The sequence below is a fragment of the Dendrobates tinctorius genome, unplaced genomic scaffold (genome assembly GCF_039654945.1).
Source record: "Dendrobates tinctorius isolate UK_male_01 unplaced genomic scaffold, ASM3965494v1 ptg000032l, whole genome shotgun sequence".
Taxonomy (NCBI): domain Eukaryota; kingdom Metazoa; phylum Chordata; class Amphibia; order Anura; family Dendrobatidae; genus Dendrobates; species Dendrobates tinctorius.
In genome coordinates this window covers 34,347,456-34,367,780 of record NW_027361700.1, presented here as the reverse complement: position 1 = coordinate 34,367,780, position 20,325 = coordinate 34,347,456, and the positions used below count along the sequence as shown (strand labels likewise).

At 45.0% G+C, this 20,325-nt stretch overlaps 1 protein-coding gene across 3 annotated transcripts in view; it reads left to right on the top strand.

Moving 5' to 3' along the window:
* Positions 1-9,902: 9,902 nt before the first annotated feature.
* The window catches only part of LOC141086568 (NXPE family member 2-like), a 112,518-nt gene continuing 102,095 nt past the window's right edge, over positions 9,903-20,325 (top strand). For all 3 annotated transcript variants that reach the window (XM_073572716.1, XM_073572717.1, XM_073572715.1), the window contains exons 1-2: positions 9,903-10,033; positions 11,986-12,231. The gene's annotated coding sequence lies outside the window, so the exon portion shown is untranslated. The remainder of the gene's footprint in view (positions 10,034-11,985; positions 12,232-20,325) is intronic.

The following is a 20,325-nucleotide window of genomic DNA, read 5'->3' as shown; positions in this document are numbered from 1 at the left end:
ACGCCGATTCCGCCTGCCAGAACATCGCATCATATGTGACCTCCCCACCAGGTGGAATTCAACGTTACATATGTTGAAGCGGTTGTGTGAGCAGCAGGCAGCAGTAATGGAGTACCAGCTGCATCAGGCGCAAACAAGTCGCACTGTGCGCCGGACACACTTCACCACCACTGAGTGGGCCACTATGAGGGACATCTGCCAAGTGTTGCGTGCCTTCGATGACTCCATGCGGATGGCCAGTGCAGATTATGCACTAATCAGCATGACTGTCCCCCTCATCTGTCTGCTTCAAAAAACCTTACAAGCACTAAGTGAGGAGGTTTTTGAAGAGGTCGAGGATGAGGAGTCAGAAATGCCATCTGCTTCTGGCAAGTCTGTGCAACTTGCTTCCACACAAAGGCCCAGGCAGGGGACACTTAGTGAGGAGGATGACGAGGAGTCAATGGAGGAGGAGGAACACATCTCTCCAGAGGAGGGAGGTACACAAGGCTCTAGTAGTCAGTGTGTACAGCGAGGGTGGGGTGATGTTGAGCAGGCAGAGAGGCTGCCTCAAGCTGGGGACAGCGTTTCCGGTCCAGTTGGCAGTCTGCAGCACATGGTTGATTTCATGCTGCAGTGCTTGTTAAATGACCGCCGCATCGCCAACATTCTCCACACGGCTGATTATTGGGTGTACACCCTCCTAGATCCTCGCTACCGGGACAACTTACAAAGCCTCATACCACAGTTGAACCGGGAGCGAAAAATGTGGGAGTAACAAGAAACACTTGTGCAGGCCATCATGTTCTCCATTCCCCCCGCAAGTGTTGCTGGTAGTGCTTTTCAAAGCAGCCATGTGGGTAGAGGCAGTGGAGGAAGCTCTGCACAAAGAGGTAGCAGAGGCAGTGCCGCAGGACAAGGCAAGGCCAGTATGGCCCAAATGTGGAAAAGTTTTGTGGGACCGCCACAAACGGCTACACCATCACAGACGGCTCCAGTCAGCAGGAGGCACCGTTTCCGTCAGATGGTGACAGACTACTTGTCTTGCCCTGTTAGTGTACTCCCAGACGGCTCTTCCCCGTTCAAGTATTGGGTCTCTAAGCTGGATACATGGCCAGAGCTTAGCCAGTATGCATTGGAGGTCCTGGCTTGCCCTACTGCCAGTGTATTATCGGAACGTGTCTTTAGTGCTACAGGTGGTGTGGTAACAGACCGTCGCACGCGACTATCCGCCGATAATGTTGACCGGCTTACTTTTCTGAAAATGAACAAGGCCTGGATCTCGCCTGAATTTGCCAGTCCTCTTCCAGAATAAATAATTGGCTGGCAACAGGATCCAGGTCTCCTGTTGTGTTCATGTTTCTATGACCTGAACTTTATTTCCTGGGCTACAGCAACGCCCGTTGTTGCTCAGAAGTGCTGTCCACACAGACAAAACACTCGCTCATGTGTAAGTGGGGTTCGGTAACGTCAGCTGATCCCCTGCTGTGTGTACGGCAAACTCTCCTGCTGCCTATAACTTCTGACTACCTCTGATTTAATATGTTCTCTGATTTGCCCTCTGTCTCCACTCTGTTTTGAGTATTTCCTCCGGCCTACAACACCGCCTGTTTCTGCTCTCAAGTGCCGTCTGCACAATCCACACTTGTTCCTGTGTTACCTGGGTCCTGTAACATCTGCTCATCTCCAGAGATGAGCACGGCAATGTCTCCTGCTTTGTCTACATTCCCACTACTTGTAGTGGAAATGTGGACAGAGCAGGAGACATTGCCTGACTCACCTCTAGGGAGAAGCTGCTATTACAGAACCCCAGTAACACAGGAACAAGTGTGGGTTGTGCAGACGGCATTTCAGAGCAGAAACTGGCGTGGTTGGAAGCCAGAGGAAATACTCGAAACAGAGTGAAGACAGAGGCCTAATTGGAGTACGTTGACAGTTAGTAGTAGTCTAGAAACAATCGCAAACTGCCACCAAGTAGGCCTTGGCCTACTACCTGATTTTCCCTGGGCTCTGACACCGCCAGTTGGTGCTCAGAAGTGCTGTCCGCACAGACAAAACACTCGCTCATATATAAGAGGGGTTTGGTGACGTCAGCTGATCCCCTGCTGTGTGTACAGCAAACTCTCCTGCTGCCTCCAAATTCAAACAACGTCTTATCTTAAACTGCCTCCAAGTAGGCCTCAGCCTACAAAATGACTATCCCTGGGCTCCAACATCGTCAGTTGTTGCTCGGAAGTGCTGTATACACAGAAAAAAACACTCGTTCATGTGAAAGTGGGGGTCAGTAACGACAGCTGATCCCCTGCTGTGTGGAGGGCAAAGTGTCCTGCTCTCTCCAAAGTCAAAATACCTCAGCTTTACATCTGGCTCCTAGTAGGCCTCAGCCTGCACCCTGATTGTCCCTGGGCTCCAACAACGCTAGTTGGTGCTCGGAAGTGCTGTCCACACAGAAAAAAACACTCGTTCATGTGAAAGTGGGGTTCGGTAACGTCAGCTGATCCCCTGCTGTGTGGAGGGCAAAGTGCTGCTGCCTCCAAATTGTAACTACTTCAGATTTAAACATTCTCTGATTTGGCCTCTGTCTCCACTCTGTCTCTAGTATTTCCCCTGACATCCAACACCGCCAGTTCCTGCTCACAGTTGCCGTCCACGCATTCCACACGTGTTCCTGGTGTTCTGTTACGTGAGCAGATCCCCCCAATGTGTGTCCGGCACGGTCTCCTGCGCTGTCCACCTTCCCACTGCAAGCGGTGGGAAGGTGGACAGAGCAGGAGACATTGGCAGACACACATCAGGGGATCTGCTGACATTACAGAACCCCAGTAACCCAGGAACACGTGTGGAGTGGGCAGACGGCTGCTGTACGCATAAACTGGCGGTGTTGGTGGTCACGTGAAATCCTGGAAACAGAGTGGAGACAGATGCCTAATTGGAGCACGTTGACAGTCTGTTGTAGCCTACAAACAATCTAAAACTGCCACCAAGTAGGCCTCGGCCTGCACCCTGATTGTCCCTGGGCTCCAACAACTCCAGTTGGTGCTCGGAAGTGCTGTCCACACAGAAAAAAACACTCGTTCATGTGAAAGTGGGGTTCGGTAACGTCAGCTGATCCCCTGCTGTGTGGAGGGCAAAGTGCTGCTGCCTCCAAATTGTAACTACATCAGATTTAATCATTCTCTGATTTGGCCTCTGTCTCCACTCTGTCTCTAGTATTTCCCCTGACCTCCAACAACGAACGCCAGTTGCTGCTCACAGTTGCTGTCCACGCATTCCACACGTGTTCCTGGTGTTCTGTTACGTGAGCAGATCCCCCAATGTGTGTCCGGCACTGTCTCCTGCGCTGTCCACCTTCCCACTGCAAGCGGTGGGAATGTGGACAGAGCAGGAGACATTGGCAGACACACATCAGGGTATCTGCTGACATTACAGAACCCCAGTAACCCAGGAACACGTGTGGAGTGGGCAGACGGCTGCTGTACGCATAAACTGGCGGTGTTGGTGGTCACGTGAAATCCTGGAAACAGAGTGGAGACAGATGCCTAATTGGAGCATGTTGACAGTCTGTTGTAGCCTACAAACAATCTAAAACTGCCACCAAGTAGGCCTCGGCCTGCACCCTGATTGTCCCTGGGCTCCAACAACGCCAGTTGGTGCTCGGAAGTGCTGTCCACACAGAAAAAAACACTCGTTCATGTGAAAGTGGGGTTCGGTAACGTCAGCTGATCCCCTGCTGTGTGGAGGGCAAAGTGCTGCTGCCTCCAAATTGTAACTACATCAGATTTAATCATTCTCTGATTTGGCCTCTGTCTCCACTCTGTCTCTAGTATTTCCCGACCTCCAACAACGAACGCCAGTTGCTGCTCACAGTTGCTGTCCACGCATTCCACACGTGTTCCTGGTGTTCTGTTACGTGAGCAGATCCCCCAATGTGTGTCCGGCACTGTCTCCTGCGCTGTCCACCTTCCCACTGCAAGCGGTGGAAATGTGGACAGAGCAGGAGACATTGGCAGACACACATCAGGGTATCTGCTGACATTACAGAACCCCAGTAACCCAGGAACACGTGTGGAGTGGGCAGACGGCTGCTGTACGCATAAACTGGCGGTGTTGGTGGTCACGTGAAATCCTGGAAACAGAGTGGAGACAGATGCCTAATTGGAGCATGTTGACAGTCTGTTGTAGCCTACAAACAATCTAAAACTGCCACCAAGTAGGCCTCGGCCTGCACCCTGATTGTCCCTGGGCTCCAACAACGCCAGTTGGTGCTCGGAAGTGCTGTCCACACAGAAAAAAACACTCGTTCATGTGAAAGTGGGGTTCGGTAACGTCAGCTGATCCCCTGCTGTGTGGAGGGCAAAGTGCTGCTGCCTCCAAATTGTAACTACATCAGATTTAATCATTCTCTGATTTGGCCTCTGTCTCCACTCTGTCTCTAGTATTTCCCCTGATCTCCAACAACGAACGCCAGTTGCTGCTCACAGTTGCTGTCCACGCATTCCACACGTGTTCCTGGTGTTCTGTTACGTGAGCAGATCCCCCAATGTGTGTCCGGCACTGTCTCCTGCGCTGTCCACCTTCCCACTGCAAGCGGTGGGAATGTGGACAAAGCAGGAGACATTGGCAGACACACATCAGGGGATCTGCTGACATTACAGAACCCCAGTAACCCAGGAACACGTGTGGATTGGGCAGACGGCTGCTGTACGCATAAACTGGCGGTGTTGGTGGTCACATGAAATCCTGGAAACAGAGTGGAGACAGATGCCTAATTGGAGCACGTTGACAGTCTGTTGTAGCCTACAAACAATCTAAAACTACCACCAAGTAGGACTCGGCCTACACCATGATTGTCCCTGGGCTCCAACAACGCCAGTTGGTGCTCGGCAGTGTCTTTGGCACGGTTACTCCCTGTTGCCCAGCTGGTTCTCGCCAGAGCCTTTGGCCTAGGTGCCTCAGTCTTGGTATCCGAAGGTCCAGCATCGTCAGCTGTTCCTCGGTAGTGCCATTGGCTCTTGTAGCTTTTGCTACCCATCTGGGTTCCAGCACTGTCAGCTAGTTCTCGGCAGTGTCTTTGGCACGGGTACTCCCTGTTGCCCAGCCTGTTTTCAGCACGCCTGCTGTTTCCGGGTAGTGTCAAGGTCACTATGCCACCAATCCGTTGTCCTGTCGTCTTGCGGCCGGGTTAGCCGACTCTACGGTGCCTGCAGTTTAGGTGACTCCTATGTGGGCTGCGGGAACTGGCACTGAAGGCTGGATCCGTAGTGCCAATTTGACATGGACCCCCTGTAGGACTGTGGGTTTCGGTAACTGCGGCCGGCTTGCGGCCTGGCTACTTTGCTTTGGATGGGTACCTTCTGCTACCCACCCGGGTTCCGGCATTGTCAGCTGGTTCTCGCCAGAGCCTTTAGCCTAGGTGCCTCAGTCTTGGTATCCGAAGTCCAGCACCGTCAGCTGGTCCTTGGTAGTGCTTTTTAGCACAGGTACCTTCTGCTTAGTAACCGTGGTCCAGCACCGTTAGTTGGTCCTCGGTAGTGCCATTGGCTCTAGTTCCTTCTGCTACCCATCCGGGTTCCAGCACTGTCAGCTGGTTCTCGCCAGAGCCTTTGGCCTAGGTGCCTCCATCTCGGTATCCGAAGTCCAGCACCGTCAGCTGGTCCTTGGTAGTGCTTTTTAGCACAGGTACCTTCTGCTTAGTAACCGTGGTCCAGCACCGTCAGCTGTTCCTCGGTAGTGCCATTGGCTCTTGTAGCTTTTGCTACCCATCTGGGTTCCAGCACCGTCAGCTGGCTCTCAGCAGTGTCTTTGGCACGGGTACTCCCTGTTGCCCAGCCTGTTTTCAGCACGCCTGCTGTTTCCGGGTAGTGTCAAGGTCACTATGCCACCAATCCGTTGTCCTGTCGTCTTGCGGCCGGGTTAGCCGACTCTACGGTGCCTGCAGTTTAGGTGACTACTATGTGGGCTGTGGGAACTGGCACTGAAGGCTGGATCCGTTGTGCCAATGGGACATGGACCCCCTGTAGGACTGTGGGTTTTGGTAACTGCGGCCTGCTTGTGGCCTGGTACTTTGCTTTGGATGGGTACCTTCTGCCACCCACCCGGGTGCCAGCACTGTCAGCTGGTTCTCGCCAGAGCCTTTGGCCTAGGTGCCTCCATCTCGGTATCCGAAGTCCAGCACCGTCAGCTGGTCCTTGGTAGTGCTTTTTAGCACAGATACCTTCTGCTTAGTAACCGTGGTCCAGCACCGTCAGTTGGTCCTCGGTAGTGCCATTGGCTCTTGTTCCTTCTGCTACCCATCCGGGTTCCAGCACTGTCTGCTGGTTCTCGCCAGAGCCTTTGGCATAGGTGCCTCCATCTCGGTATCTGAGGTCCAGCACCGTCAGCTGGTCCTTGGTAGTGCTTTTTAGCGTAGGTACCTTCTGCTTAGTAACTGTGGGCCAGCACCGTCAGTTGGTCCTCGGTAGTGCCATTGGCTCTTGTTCCTTCTGCTACCCACCCGGGTTCCAGCACTGTCAGCTGGTTCTCGCCAGAGCCTTTGGCCTAGGTGCCTCCATCTCGGTATCCGAAGTCCAGCACCGTCAGCTGGTCCTTGATAGTGCTTTTTAGCACAGGTACCTTCTGCTTAGTAACCGTGGTCCAGCACCGTCAGTTGGTCCTCGGTAGTGCCATTGGCTCTTGTTCCTTCTGCTACCCATCAAGGTTCCAGCACTGTCTGCTGGTTCTCGCCAGAGGCTTTGGCCTAGGTGCCTCCGTCTCAGTATCCGAGGTCCAGCACCGTCAGCTGGTCCTTGGTAGTGCTTTTTAGCACAGGTACCTTCTGCTTAGTAACCGTGGTCCAGCACCGTCAGTTGGTCCTCGGTAGTGCCATTGGTTCTTGTTCCTTCTGCTACCCATCCGGGTTCCAGCACTGTCTGCTGGTTCTCGCCAGAGCCTTTAGCCTAGGTGCCTCCATCTCGGTATCCAAGGTCCAGCACCGTCAGCTGGTCCTTGGTAGTGCTTTTTAGCACAGGTACCTTCTGCTTAGTAACCGTGGTCCAGCACCGTCAGTTGGTCCTCGGTAGTGCCATTGGCTCTTGTTCCTTCTGCTACCCATCCGGGTGCCAGCACTGTCTGCTGGTTCTCGCCAGAGCCTTTGGCCTAGGTGCCTCCATCTCGGTATCTGAAGTCCAGCAACGTCTGCTGGTCCTTGGTAGTGCTTTGTAGCACAGGTACCTCCTGCATAGTAACCGGGGTCCAGCACCGTCAGCTGTTCCTCAGTAGTGCCATTGGCTATTGTTCCTTCTGCTGCCACTACGGGTTCCAGTACTGTAAGCTGGTTCTCGCCAGTTTCTCAGCCTTCTTGTACCTTCTGCTACATTTCCAAGATCAAGCTTTTTGAAATTGTCTTTGGTAATCCTTATTGATCTCCATGACGACGACCCTGATGACGACGACCCTGAAGACCACACCAAAGAAGACCACAAATGTGACCCTAAATAATAAGACCAAGAGGACAAAGAACATGAAGACAACCACCAAGACACAGAACAAAAGACAGAAGAACAAGAAGCAGAACAAGCAAAAGCAGAAGAACAGAAAGCAGAAGAACATTAAGCATAAGACTAAAAATCAGCATAGAAGAAATCAAAATTATAAGCAGAAGAAGACTAAGCAGTAAATGGGGGTGAGTCCGTTCCTCCTAGTGGTGCCCCTGGAAAATGCCTGCTGCTGCAGGCCAAACTGAACGCGAACAAATCCTGTTGCAAATCTTTTGTGACAGGCAGAACGTAAGGTGTAATCTTATAACTTTTATAGATAATATCTACAGGAATGCCTGTCACCATAAGAAAATGACGAAAAAGTAGAATAGGAAGAAGATGAAGAAATAGCATATGAAAATTAATAATAGCTGAATAAGAAGAATATGAAGAATGGAAAAAAAAAATTAATGGGAAGAAGATGAAGAAGAAGTAGATGAATAAGGTGAAGAAAAAGTTGATGAAAAAAATGCTACTGCTGCGGATCATGAAGGAGAAAGTTTGGGAGAAGTACAAAAGAAGGTGAAGAGCATGGAAGTTGTGAAACATACATATCTGACAAAATATAAAAAAGGTTAACATAGTCAATATCTTTTTAACTCCGAACGTCTTGAAAAAAAAAATTTGGAATTAATGCTTGCCATGTGATTTGAATAAACCACTATGCCTTTAATGTCTCCTCCACCTCCCACAATACATTCTACATGATTCTTATTTGTTTTCAATTATGTAGAATTAGCCAACAAGGAAATAAAGGGCTTTTTTAAGTTTCGATACCGGAAGTCCCATTGACTTGAATGGGACTTCCGGTATCGGAATCGGCGATACCCGATATTTTTTTCGCATCGGGCGATACCATCCGATACGATATTTTTGGGTATCGAACGGTATCGCTCAACACTACCCGGGAGTTAACGTGCAAACCACCCTTGGTAGTGAAGGGGTTAACTGACTGCGTTGTTGGGGCCTTCCCTGACATGGACACTCTCTAGCCAAATGTCCAATCTCCCCACAATCGAAACAGGTGGGCAGTCTCTGTCGACGGAACATTCTTGTTTCTCATCAGGGTCCGGATCATCTCTGCCCCCTGGCGAATTCAGGGGATTTCTAGACTTCTTTACTTCAACCAACTCCCCTCTAATATCCTGAAGTTCTTTCTGCTGTTCTTCCACCCATTGAGGTTCGGTGATCTTATTTCTGGATACCTCTCCGCTCTGGACCTTCCCTACCGGGACTGTCACCCCCTGTTCTACTGATAACATAGTTATCTCATGTTATAAATATGTTATCAGTATATATAATTTTCTGTTCTAGTAATTAAATAAAATATTATTAATATGTGACCCATATTTACTGTATCAACGTCCCTTCTGTTAATTAAGTAGAGATGATTACCAAGTTACCATAAAAATATTAGTAATTCAGAGGTTACAAACCAGACAGGCCCAAATGCATCTGCACTAATCCAGGGTACAGCGGACCCAAGTAAAATGGCAGCTGCACAGGTACATAAATACCGAATGAAACAGCCAGCCTACAATGACGGATTGGCCGTGTGGTACACCAGTGCAGAAAAAATAATCCGCATGTGGCAGTGTTCACACAGGGAATGCAGGGCTTCTGGCTCACAACCTCTTAGTAACACCATATAGGGGGGCTGCCCAGTGCCAACTAGAATGCATCCCGTGTGAACAGAGGCCACAAGTTTGCAGAACCATTTGGGCCCAACTGCACCCTGGAAAAAATATAAAAAGTGCACAACAAACATAGAAATATATGTAAGGTATTGGTTGATATTAAGGCCTTAATACGGAAGCTGACAAACTGCGTCAAAGTTCCTTACACTTGTCAGTCCCTACTCTAACATGAACACCTCAGAAAGAGGAAAAAATCCTCCAAAAAATTGGTTTTCCGTATTAAGGCCTTAATATCAACTAATACCTTACATATATTGCTATGTTTGTTGTGCACTTTTTATATTTTTAACAGGGTGCAGTTGGGCCCAAATGGTTCTGCAAACTTGTGGCCTCTGTTCACACGGGATGCATTCTAGTTGGCACTGGGCATCCCCCTATATGGTGTTACAAAGAGGCTGTGAACCAGAAGCCCTGCATTCCCTGTGTGAACACTGCCACATGCGGATTATTTTTTCTGCACTGGTGTACCACACGGCCAATCCGTCATTGTAGGCTGGCTGTTTCATTCGGTATTTATGCACCTGTGCAGCTGCCATTTTACTTGGGTCCGCTGTACCCTGGATTAGTGCAGATGCATTTAGGCCTGTCTGGTTTGTAACCAAATTTTTGGAGAATTTTTTCCTCTTTCTGAGGTATTCATAATTCAGAGGTTACAACAATTTCCAAGGCTTTGATGTGACTATTTGCAAATTTACAAGGCATTCTAAAGTATCATCTAACAAAGAATGTTTCTGAGTTGTAGCAACACCTCTCTGACTGTGTAAATCAGTAAGCCATTCTACTATTTGCTTTCACACAGCGTCTAAGCTCCAGTCTGATATTTTTCACATCTGGCTACAATAGGTAAGTGAAGTATTTCTTTAATTGCCCGTCATGTAGTTATATTTCTGATGTAGGAGATATTTTGCACATATTAATAACTGTATTAAATTTATCTATAGTCTTATGTAAAATTTCAGTTAACAATACCATAACCTATTCTACCAAATAACAACCTCAGCATTGCTATATCTGATACCATTAGCTCTTCTGTATCTGTTTATTTACATTGAAAGCCCATTATAGGTAAAAAAAATATATTATTTATTCTTTTATTATGTAACAAATTTCAAAGAGCGAAGGAGAAAGTTTTGAAATATTGTTGTTGTAAATTGATGTCATTTTTTGTTATTTTTAAATTTCTTGGTGTTTGATCTTTAGCATGGACTAGCTGAAGAGCCTGGCGTTGCCTGGGCATAGTAACCAACTATGGTTAGTTATAACAAATTATAATGATTATATTGCATGTCCTCCATGGTGGTTATGGGGATAAATTAGAGTTGTATAAACGTTTTATTGACGATATTATTGTCATTTATAATAACGAAGCGAATGATGTTAAAATTTTTTTGGATGGGCTGAAGAATAATTATTGGGGTTTAGAACTAATCCCACAGATTGATAGACTGAGTGTGATTTTTCTGGACCTGATTATTTATGTAGATGATTCTGGTAGGATTCTTACTAGTAACCATTTCAAAAAGGTTGATGCCAATGGCTATGTTCACTATAATAGTGGCCACTATAGGCCTTGACTTAGAAACATTCCCCTCAACTAATATTCCAGGATTAGAAAGAATTGTTCCTCGGATACAACCTTTGAGTAGGGGAGCAAAGTTTTACTTAATAGATTCAAAGAAAAAAATTATCCGTCTAGACTGATAAAAAGAGTATATAAATCAGTCAAAAATCTGACTCAAAAGGACTTGATTTATTCTCGTAAGACACATAAAGTTGTGAATAATTATGATGTGAATTTTATTACCAACTTTTCTGCACAAAATTTTCAGATTTGAAACATATTGGAAAAACACTGGAAAATTATATTAAATGATCCAGTTTTAAATAAGGTGGTGGATCAGAAGCCCGGTTTGATTTTTAGAAGGGCCGTCACCATCAAAAATATTTTAGCCCCCAATGTTATCTCCTTAAGAGATATTCCACTTAATAGTAAAACACTGTATAAAAAAAGGCGCCTTTCAATGTAACAGGAAAGGCTGTCATTGTTGTAGTTCTATAATTAATTCCACTGAAATATTTCAATCTTCCAGCTATCCTTATGGGGAATTTAAGATCAGATTTAGGATGACGTGTTTGACTAGTTTCGTCATCTATCTGATTCAATGTAATTGTGGGAAACAATATGTAGGTAGGACATCTCAACCATTACATAAGAGGATGAATTCCCATAGATTTAACATTTGTAAGGGATACATGAAGCACGGCTTGTCCCGTCACTGCGCAGTGATCCATCAGGATTCTGTGTCTCTGACGGTGCTTCCCATAGATCATGTACCTGAACATACCCAAAATAGAATACAAAATCTAAAAAGAAAGGAAATATATTGGATACATAAATTAAATACACTACAACCGACGGGTTTAAATGCAATTAGTGATCTTTTTTAGATATATTGTGGTAAAATAAAAAGCAGGATATGTGATACTTATATATGAGATTTTTAATTCTGATGTATTGAATTTATGAGTGGTGATTCTAGGGGATATCAGCTTTGAAGCATTTGGTGTGGTCCAGTGGGTTAATGCATGGGAATTATACTTTTGAGCCTTTTTGGAATTGGTAGGTTCGAGCTGATATATTGATGTATTCTGTTTTATATACATTTTTAATCTTTGGTGTATAAAATTGTGATGTTATCGATAGAAATGTTATTGGTTTTTAGACTATAGTAGCATATTTAAGCAGTTTTTTTTATATATATAGATGTTTAAATGTTATATGGGCGTTTTCACAGGAAATGATGTCAAAGGAAGGTGTATGGAAATGATTTGTGTTTATAGCCACGAAACGCGTAGGCTCATTAAAGAAGTTTTTATTACATCTGCTGCGGAAGGTGCGTTTCTCTGGTCAGCGCGGTTTATAAACCCGACTCTTTTCTGCTCCTCGGATTTGTTTCATTTATTACCAGCGGGAAACCAGCGACGACCGGATATATTTGTGAGTGATTCCCAGTTTGTTGTGACTCACACAACTCTAGCAGGTGAGTCTAACATATTGGGTGTGCCATTGGGGTTTTTAATAGATGATACACCCTATGTGCGCTTTCCATTTTTGTTTTTTTAAAGAGCGAAGGAGAAAGTTTTGAAATATTGTTGTTGTAAATTGATATGTCATTTTTTGTTATTTTTAAAGTTCTTGGTGTTTGATCTTTAGCATGGACTAGCTGAAGAGCCTGGCGTTGCCTGGGCATAGTAACCAACTATGGCTAGTTATAACAAATTGTAATGATTATATTGCACATAAAAACAGTGCATCTAATCCAATTCTGTGTGATACTGTCTGCTGAACCATGTATCTAATCCTATTCTGTGTGATACTGTGTGCTGAGCTGCGTATCTAATCCTATTCTGTGTGATACTGTGTGCTGAGCCATGTATCTATTCCTATCATGTATGATACTGACTGCTGAGCTGTGTATCTAATCATATCCTGTGTGATACTGACTGCTGAACCGTGTATCTAATCCTATCCTGTGTGATACTGACTGCTGAGCTGTGTATCTAATCCTATCCTGTGTGATACTGACTGCTGAGCTGTGTATCTAATCCTATCCTGTGTGATACTGACTGCTGAGCTATGTGTCTTATCTTCTCCTGTGTGATACTGACTGCTGAGCCGTGTATCTAATCCTATCCTGTGTGATACTGACTGCTGAGCCATGTATCTAATCCTATCCTGTGTGTTACTGACTGCTGAGCTGTGTATCTAATCCTATCCTGTGTGATACTGACTGCTGAGCCATGTGTCTAATCCTCTCCTGTGTGATACTGACTGCTGAGCCGTGTATCTAATCCTATCCTGTGTGATACTGACTGCTGAGCCGTGTATCTAATCCTATCCTGTGTGATACTGACTGCTGAGCCGTGTATCTAATCCTATCCTGTGTGATACTAGGCTCCCACTGCAGTCTGTGTCAGAGGGTGGTCTGTGTTGGCACGGTAATAAATTGTGTTATTTCCAGCTTTACAGAAGGACGATAACACCATAGAAATGATAAGAATAATAGGCCTCAGTTACCACAACTGTCTACAAAGAAAACTGCTGCTGATAACAACCAATCACAGCTCATTTTTCATCATTTAAACAGCTCTGGGACAGCGTGGCGAGTTTTGAGTGGCAACTTTTGTGTGGCGAGGTTGGTGTATGTGTGGTGAAATGTGTGCTGAGGGTGGTATATGTGTTGAAGCACGTGGTAGTGTGTGGCGCATTTTGTGTGTGTGTTCATATCCCCATGTGTGGTGAGTATCCCATGTCAGGGCCCCACCTTAGCAACTGTACGGCATATACTCTTTGGCGCCATTGCTCTCATTCTTTAAGTCCCCCTTGTTCACATCTGGCAGCTGTCAATTTGCCTCCAACACTTTTCCTTTCACTTTTTCCCCAGTATGTAGATAGGAGCAAAATTGTTTGGTGAATTGGAACACGCGAGGTTAAAATTTCGCCTCACAACATAGCCTAGGACGCTCTCGGGGTCCAGACGTGTGACTGTGCCAAATTTTGTGGCTGTAGCTGCGACGGTGCGGATGCCAATCCCGGACATACATACATACACACATACACATACATACATACACACATACACACCCACACTGAGCTTTATATACTAGATAAACCAAATCTGAGTTTGGCACTTTATTTCAGAGAACCATATAGAAAGTGCAAATTTTCAAATCTGACATGTTACTTTATGTGGTAATAACTAATATTTCAACATATCTCAGCGATTTCAAGAATGTCTTTGGTAACGCATTATATTTTATGGCACTGGTAAATTTAAGTCGATATGCTATTTGTTTATTTATAAAAATATCAGATATATGACAAAAATGTCTAAATATTAGCAATTTTCAAAATTTGAATGATTATCCCTTTAATCCAGATATCCATACCACACAAATTAGTTAATAAATAGAATTTTCTTCATGTCTGTTTTACATCAGCACCTTCAGTAAAATGCTCTTTTATTTTTGTTAGGCGTCTAGACGCTTTAAAATTGTAGCAGTATTTTTTCATTTTTTCTTAGAAATTTACAAAACTTTTTTTTTACTGACCTCTTCAGTCTTTTGGGGGTCCTAAATATTTTAACCCCCCCCACCCACATGTGGTACCATTTTAAAAATAGCCATCCTCGTCATATTCAAAACTGCCGTCAGTTTATTAACCTCTTCTGGTGCTTTTCAGGAATTAATGGAAAGTGGCATAACAGTAATGAAGCAGGGTGGACAGCCCCATAAATCAATAACTAGTGTTGAGCGATACCACCCGATACTTAAAAATATCGGATCGGAATGGATCGGCCGATCTAAAAAAAGTATTGGGTATCGCCCGGAAGTCCCATTCAAGTCAATGGGACAGAAATATCAGAATTGAAAAAAAACCTTTCTTGCCTTGTACAGCCTGTTTGGGAGGGGGGAAGAGTGTGGGCGGTGCGTGGGCAGACACTGTTCATGTCTGTGTGTGCGGGCGGGGTCTGTACGGGCCTCTCGGGGGCCTGTGCCGGCCTGCCGGGGGCCTGTGCCGGCTGCCGGTGGTCTGTACGGGCCTGCCTGGGGTCACTGACAGTGACTGACACATTAGCCAATGATGGGACAGTAGTAGTCCCATCATCCGGCTAATCTGTTGAATGTAAAAAAACCCCAAAAAAAACCCAAAAAACCCCAAAAAAACATACTACATACATACGACATACATACTAAATACATACTACAGATATACTACATTCATACAGCATACATACATACTACATACATGCTACATATATACTACATTCATACAACATACATACATACTACATACATACTACATATATACTACATACACCCAAACCAAAGAATTTGCGTTTGCAATCATTTTCAGGGAGAAACTGGTTATTATCTGACAGAATTGCAGGGGTGTCAATACTTTTGGCCACAACTGTATGATGGCTATATGGGCATGGGACTATGGGATGGAGGATGTGTGATGGGTATATGGGCATGGGGCTATGGGATGGAGGATGTGTGATGGGTATATGGGCACTCGACTATGGAATGGAGGATATGTATGATGGGTATATGGGCTCGGGCCTATGGGATCATGGATATGTGGGATGGAGGATATGTATGATGGGTATATGGGCATGGGACTATGAGATGAAGGATGTGTGATGGGTATATGGGCACTCGACTATGGGATGGCGAATATGTATGATGGGTATATGGGCATGGGACTATGGGATGGAGGATGTGTGATGGGTATATGGGCATGGGACTATGGGATGGAGGATGTATGATGGGTATATGGGCACTCGACTATGGGATGGAGGATATGTACGATGGGTATATGGGCTCGGGCCTATGGGATCGTGGATATGTATGATGGGTATATGGGCACGGGACTATGGGATGGAGGATAATTATAATTTGCTATAATTAACCACAGTTAGTTACAATGCCCGGGCAGCGGCACATTCACACATATATATATATACAGTGGGGAAAAAAAGTATTTAGTCAGTCAGCAATAGTGCAAGTTCCACCACTTAAAAAGATGAGAGGCGTCTGTAATTTACATCATAGGTAGACCTCAACTATGGGAGACAAACTGAGAAAAAAAAATCCAGAAAATCACATTGTCTGTTTTTTTTTCATTTTATTTGCATATTATGGTGGAAAATAAGTATTTGGTCAGAAACAAGCAATCAAGATTTCTGGCTCTCACAGACATGTAACTTCTTCTTTAAGAGTCTCCTCTTTCCTCCACTCATTACCTGTAGTAATGGCACCTGTTTAAACTTGTTATCAGTATAAAAAGACACCTGTGCACACCCTCAAACAGTCTGACTCCAAACTCCACTATGGTGAAGACCAAAGAGCTGTCAAAGGACACCAGAAACAAAATTGTAGCCCTGCACCAGGCTGGGAAGACTGAATCTGCAATAGCCAACCAGCTTGGAGTGAAGAAATCAACTGTGGGAGCAATAATTAGAAAATGGAAGACATACAAGACCACTGATAATCTCCCTCGATCTGGTGCTCCACGCAAAATCCCACCCCGTGGGGTCAGAATGATCACAAGAACGGTGAGCAAAAATCCCAGAACCACGCGGGGGGACCTAGTGAATGAACTGCAGAGAGCTGGGACCAATGTAACAAGGCCTACCATAAGTAACACACTACGCCACCATGGACTCAGATCCTGCAGTGCCAGACGTGTCCCACTGCTTAAGCCTGTACATGTCCGGGCCCGTCTGAAGTTTGCTAGAGAGCATTTGGATGATCCAGAGGAGTTTTGGGAGAATGTCCTATGGTCTGATGAAACCAAACTGGAACTGTTTGGTAGAAACACAACTTGTCGTGTTTGGAGGAAAAAGAATACTGAGTTGCATCCATCAAACACCATACCTACTTTAAAGCATGGTGGTGGAAACATCATGCTTTGGGCTGTTTCTCTGCAAAGGGGCCAGGACGACTGATCCGGGTACATGAAAGAATGAATGGGGCCATGTATCGTGAGATTTTGAGTGCAAACCTCCTTCCATCAGCAAGGGCATTGAAGATGAAACGTGGCTGGGTCTTTCAACATGACAATGATCCAAAGCACACCGCCAGGGCAACGAAGGAGTGGCTTCGTAAGAAGCATTTCAAGGTCCTGGAGTGGCCTAGCCAGTCTCCAGATCTCAACCCTATAGAAAACCTTTGGAGGGAGTTGAAAGTTCGTGTTGCCAAGCGAAAAGCCAAAAACATCACTGCTCTAGAGGAGATCTGCATGGAGGAATGGGCCAACATACCAACAACAGTGTGTGGCAACCTAGTGAAGACTCACAGAAAACGTTTGACCTCTGTCATTGCCAACAAAGGATATATCACAAAGTATTGAGATGAAATTTTGTTTCTGACCAAATACTTATTTTCCACCATAATATGCAAATAAAATGAAAAAAAAACAGACAATGTGATTTTCTGGATTTTTTTTTCTCAGTTTGTCTCCCATAGTTGAGGTCTACCTATGATGTAAATTACAGACGCCTCTCATCTTTTTAAGTGGTGGAACTTGCACTATTGCTGACTGACTAAATACTTTTTTTCCCCACTGTATGTGTATATTTATATTGCATAGACAGTAGAATAGAAGCCAGTAAAACATCTGCTGGGTTCTGTAAAATCACTGCAGGAGCCGACAGGATAAAAGAGCAGTATTACATACAGTAAATACAAATAAAATATGTATATATACAAATGTCATTGACAAATACAATTAGCACAGTGTATATGCAAATTACTGGTCATGTATTTAATTAATAAAATATTATTTTTCTGTAAAAACAATAGTGTGGGCTCCAGCACAATTTTTGTAATGAGCAGAGGGTAAGCTGTCGGTTGGGGGCCAATGTTTATTGCCTGGGATGGGGGTAATACCCATGGAGCTTCCCAGGCTATTAATATCAGCTCTCAGCTGTATACTTAGCCTTTACTAGCTATTAAAATGGGGGGCCCCCAAAAAATGACGTGGCGTCCCTCTATAATTAATAGCCAGCAAAGGCTATGCAGACAGCTGTGGGCTGACGGCTGATATTAACAACCTAGGAAGGGGCCATGGAGACTGGCCCCCCCAGGCTAAAAACATCTGCTCTCAGCCGCCTGTTATGAATGGGTCACCGAGGAGGAGAGCTCAATATGCTATGCCACCAGAACACCAGAGAGGTTGGTCGCTCAGCGGATTGCAGACCCCTGATCTTAACAACACAACTAGCAGTAGCTGTGGAGCATTCCTACGTTGCCCTAGATGCCTCATCACAGCTGGAGGACTAACTAAGCCTAAAGACAGAAAGGTGAAATATAAACAGCCCCGGAGCAGATTCCCAAAGGAATAGACAGCCCCCCAAATATATATTGTCTTTGAGACAAGATGAAGCACAAACACAGACAGAAAATAGACTGAGCAAATGATGGGGCCCACACTGACTAGATAGGACAGAACAGAAAAGGCACTGTCTGCAATCACGCAAAAACCCTAATAATTCCAACATGACTGATGTACAAAAATACTGAGGTTTGAACAATCTCGCCCCCACTATATCAGCACTAATGTGTGAAGTGGTGGCTAGCAACAGGCTAATACAGCAGAGGACTGAGCATACAAACACAAGATACAAAAGTACAGGGCAGGAGCCAGCAGCCCCAGGGGGATCAAGCTGACCCCTGACAGCAAGGCAAAAACAGATGCAAAGGGTTTAGCAAATGACACTTAGCTGAAAAAATGCAGGATCAGGCAGCAGACAGAAATCCTCAGTAAGCAAAGAAAAGAGTATCACTGGCAGTCACTGAGAGAAGTCTGCTCGCTTATGTAGTCCCACTCACTACCACCACTCCTCCACTTATCTTCTGCAGCTGTTGAGTTAACATCATGTTGACCAGCACCACTACCAGCAGTATCCACCAGAGGGAGCCTGGCCTCAAAAGTCGGATCAAGAGAGCTCACAACAGCCGCCCCAGAAAAGGCGCATCTCTAAGATGTGCCAATTCTGGCATTTAGCCTTGCTCTTCCCACTTGCCCTGTAGCAGTGGCAAGTAGGGTAATAGTTGTGGGGTTTATGTCACCTTTATGACATCAAGATCCGAGATTAATAATGGAGAGTCATCAATAAGATGCCCCTATTACTAACACCATAGTCCAATTGTAAAGAAAACACAGACACCCAGTAAAAAATCCATTAATTGAAATAAGACACAGAAGACTTCTTTTTATATTCTTAATAAAACCATACTTACGACCTCACTTAATTCCTGCAAAGTCCTCGATCTCCTGTAATAAAAGTAAAATCACAAACCAACAATATATCATATCTGTCATTGTGTCCTATGCAGCAATCCATATCTGGGGGCTATACAATTTTCAACCTGGCCAAGATGTGACCGCCCTGGCTGAAAACCACTGGTGAATGAGGAGATGCTGGGAGTGGAGTATCAGTGACTAGTGGTGATGTCACTGAGTCTGCACTCCCTCACAGCCTGAACTGCATTGACCTCTGGTCCGTGGGAAAATGCCAGTGATGAGGGCACCGCAGTTCATGCTCAATGTATTCACAGTAGGTCACCGTGAGAAAATTCTCCAACTAGCGGCGGATACCGCGTTGGATGAAGGCACACAGCCACCACCCACCACAGATGTACCTCTATAACAAGATTGCTGCAAGATAGGCTTCTAACCACTACTCACCACCGAAAAACTATTTTATCATTATTCTGGCTGACAACAGATTTCTATGAATGTGATACCATTCACCTCTTGCACAGGTTACTAATCCGGCTGTTTCCGGATACCTTTTATCTCCTCTCCAACATATTATGCTACTTTATGAATATTCGGATTTGCTACTTCACTTTTGATATTGACCTGTATCAGGACTACCTATCCCTGACAGGCTTTCATTCATATTGTCACCCTTACAGACATAACTTGAGCAGTCGGGATACTGATGAAGGTCCATTAACTACCGAAACGTCAGTACCTTATTTTGGACTGCATTACAAATTTTCTCTTCAACAGATTTCTATGAGTTGAGTGCCAAGTTTTATTTTCATTGTTCGATTTACATGACAGATTGCAGAATGCTGCAATTTTTTTCTCATGACAAATTGGTATGAAAAAAAAAAATGTTGATCAGCACTGCCTCATTGCATATCATTAGTCCGAGTGCTATCCAATAAAAAAATGGATAGCACTCATCTTATTAGTACGGTGTTGTGAGCGAACCCTAATTGCAATAAATGTATTGATGTAGATGATGCTGCAGTTCACCTATCATGATAATTAATGTTATAAATAGATTGAACTGTTTGTTATAATTATGCAGTTATAAGAAGGAGCTGGAACATGTAATTTTACAGGTTAACACTCCACTAGGGTCCATTTATCTGATCTAAGCAAAATGTCAGTGTTGAAAGGTGCCCAGGTCAAAAAGTTACCTTTGGGCCCATTGGAGTCTATTTACTTCTCTGATGATGTGTCATAAAACTAAATGCCCTATGGTATATTGCTCCTTTGTTTACTCCCTACAACATTCACACACCAATTAACTATAAGTACTTCTTGA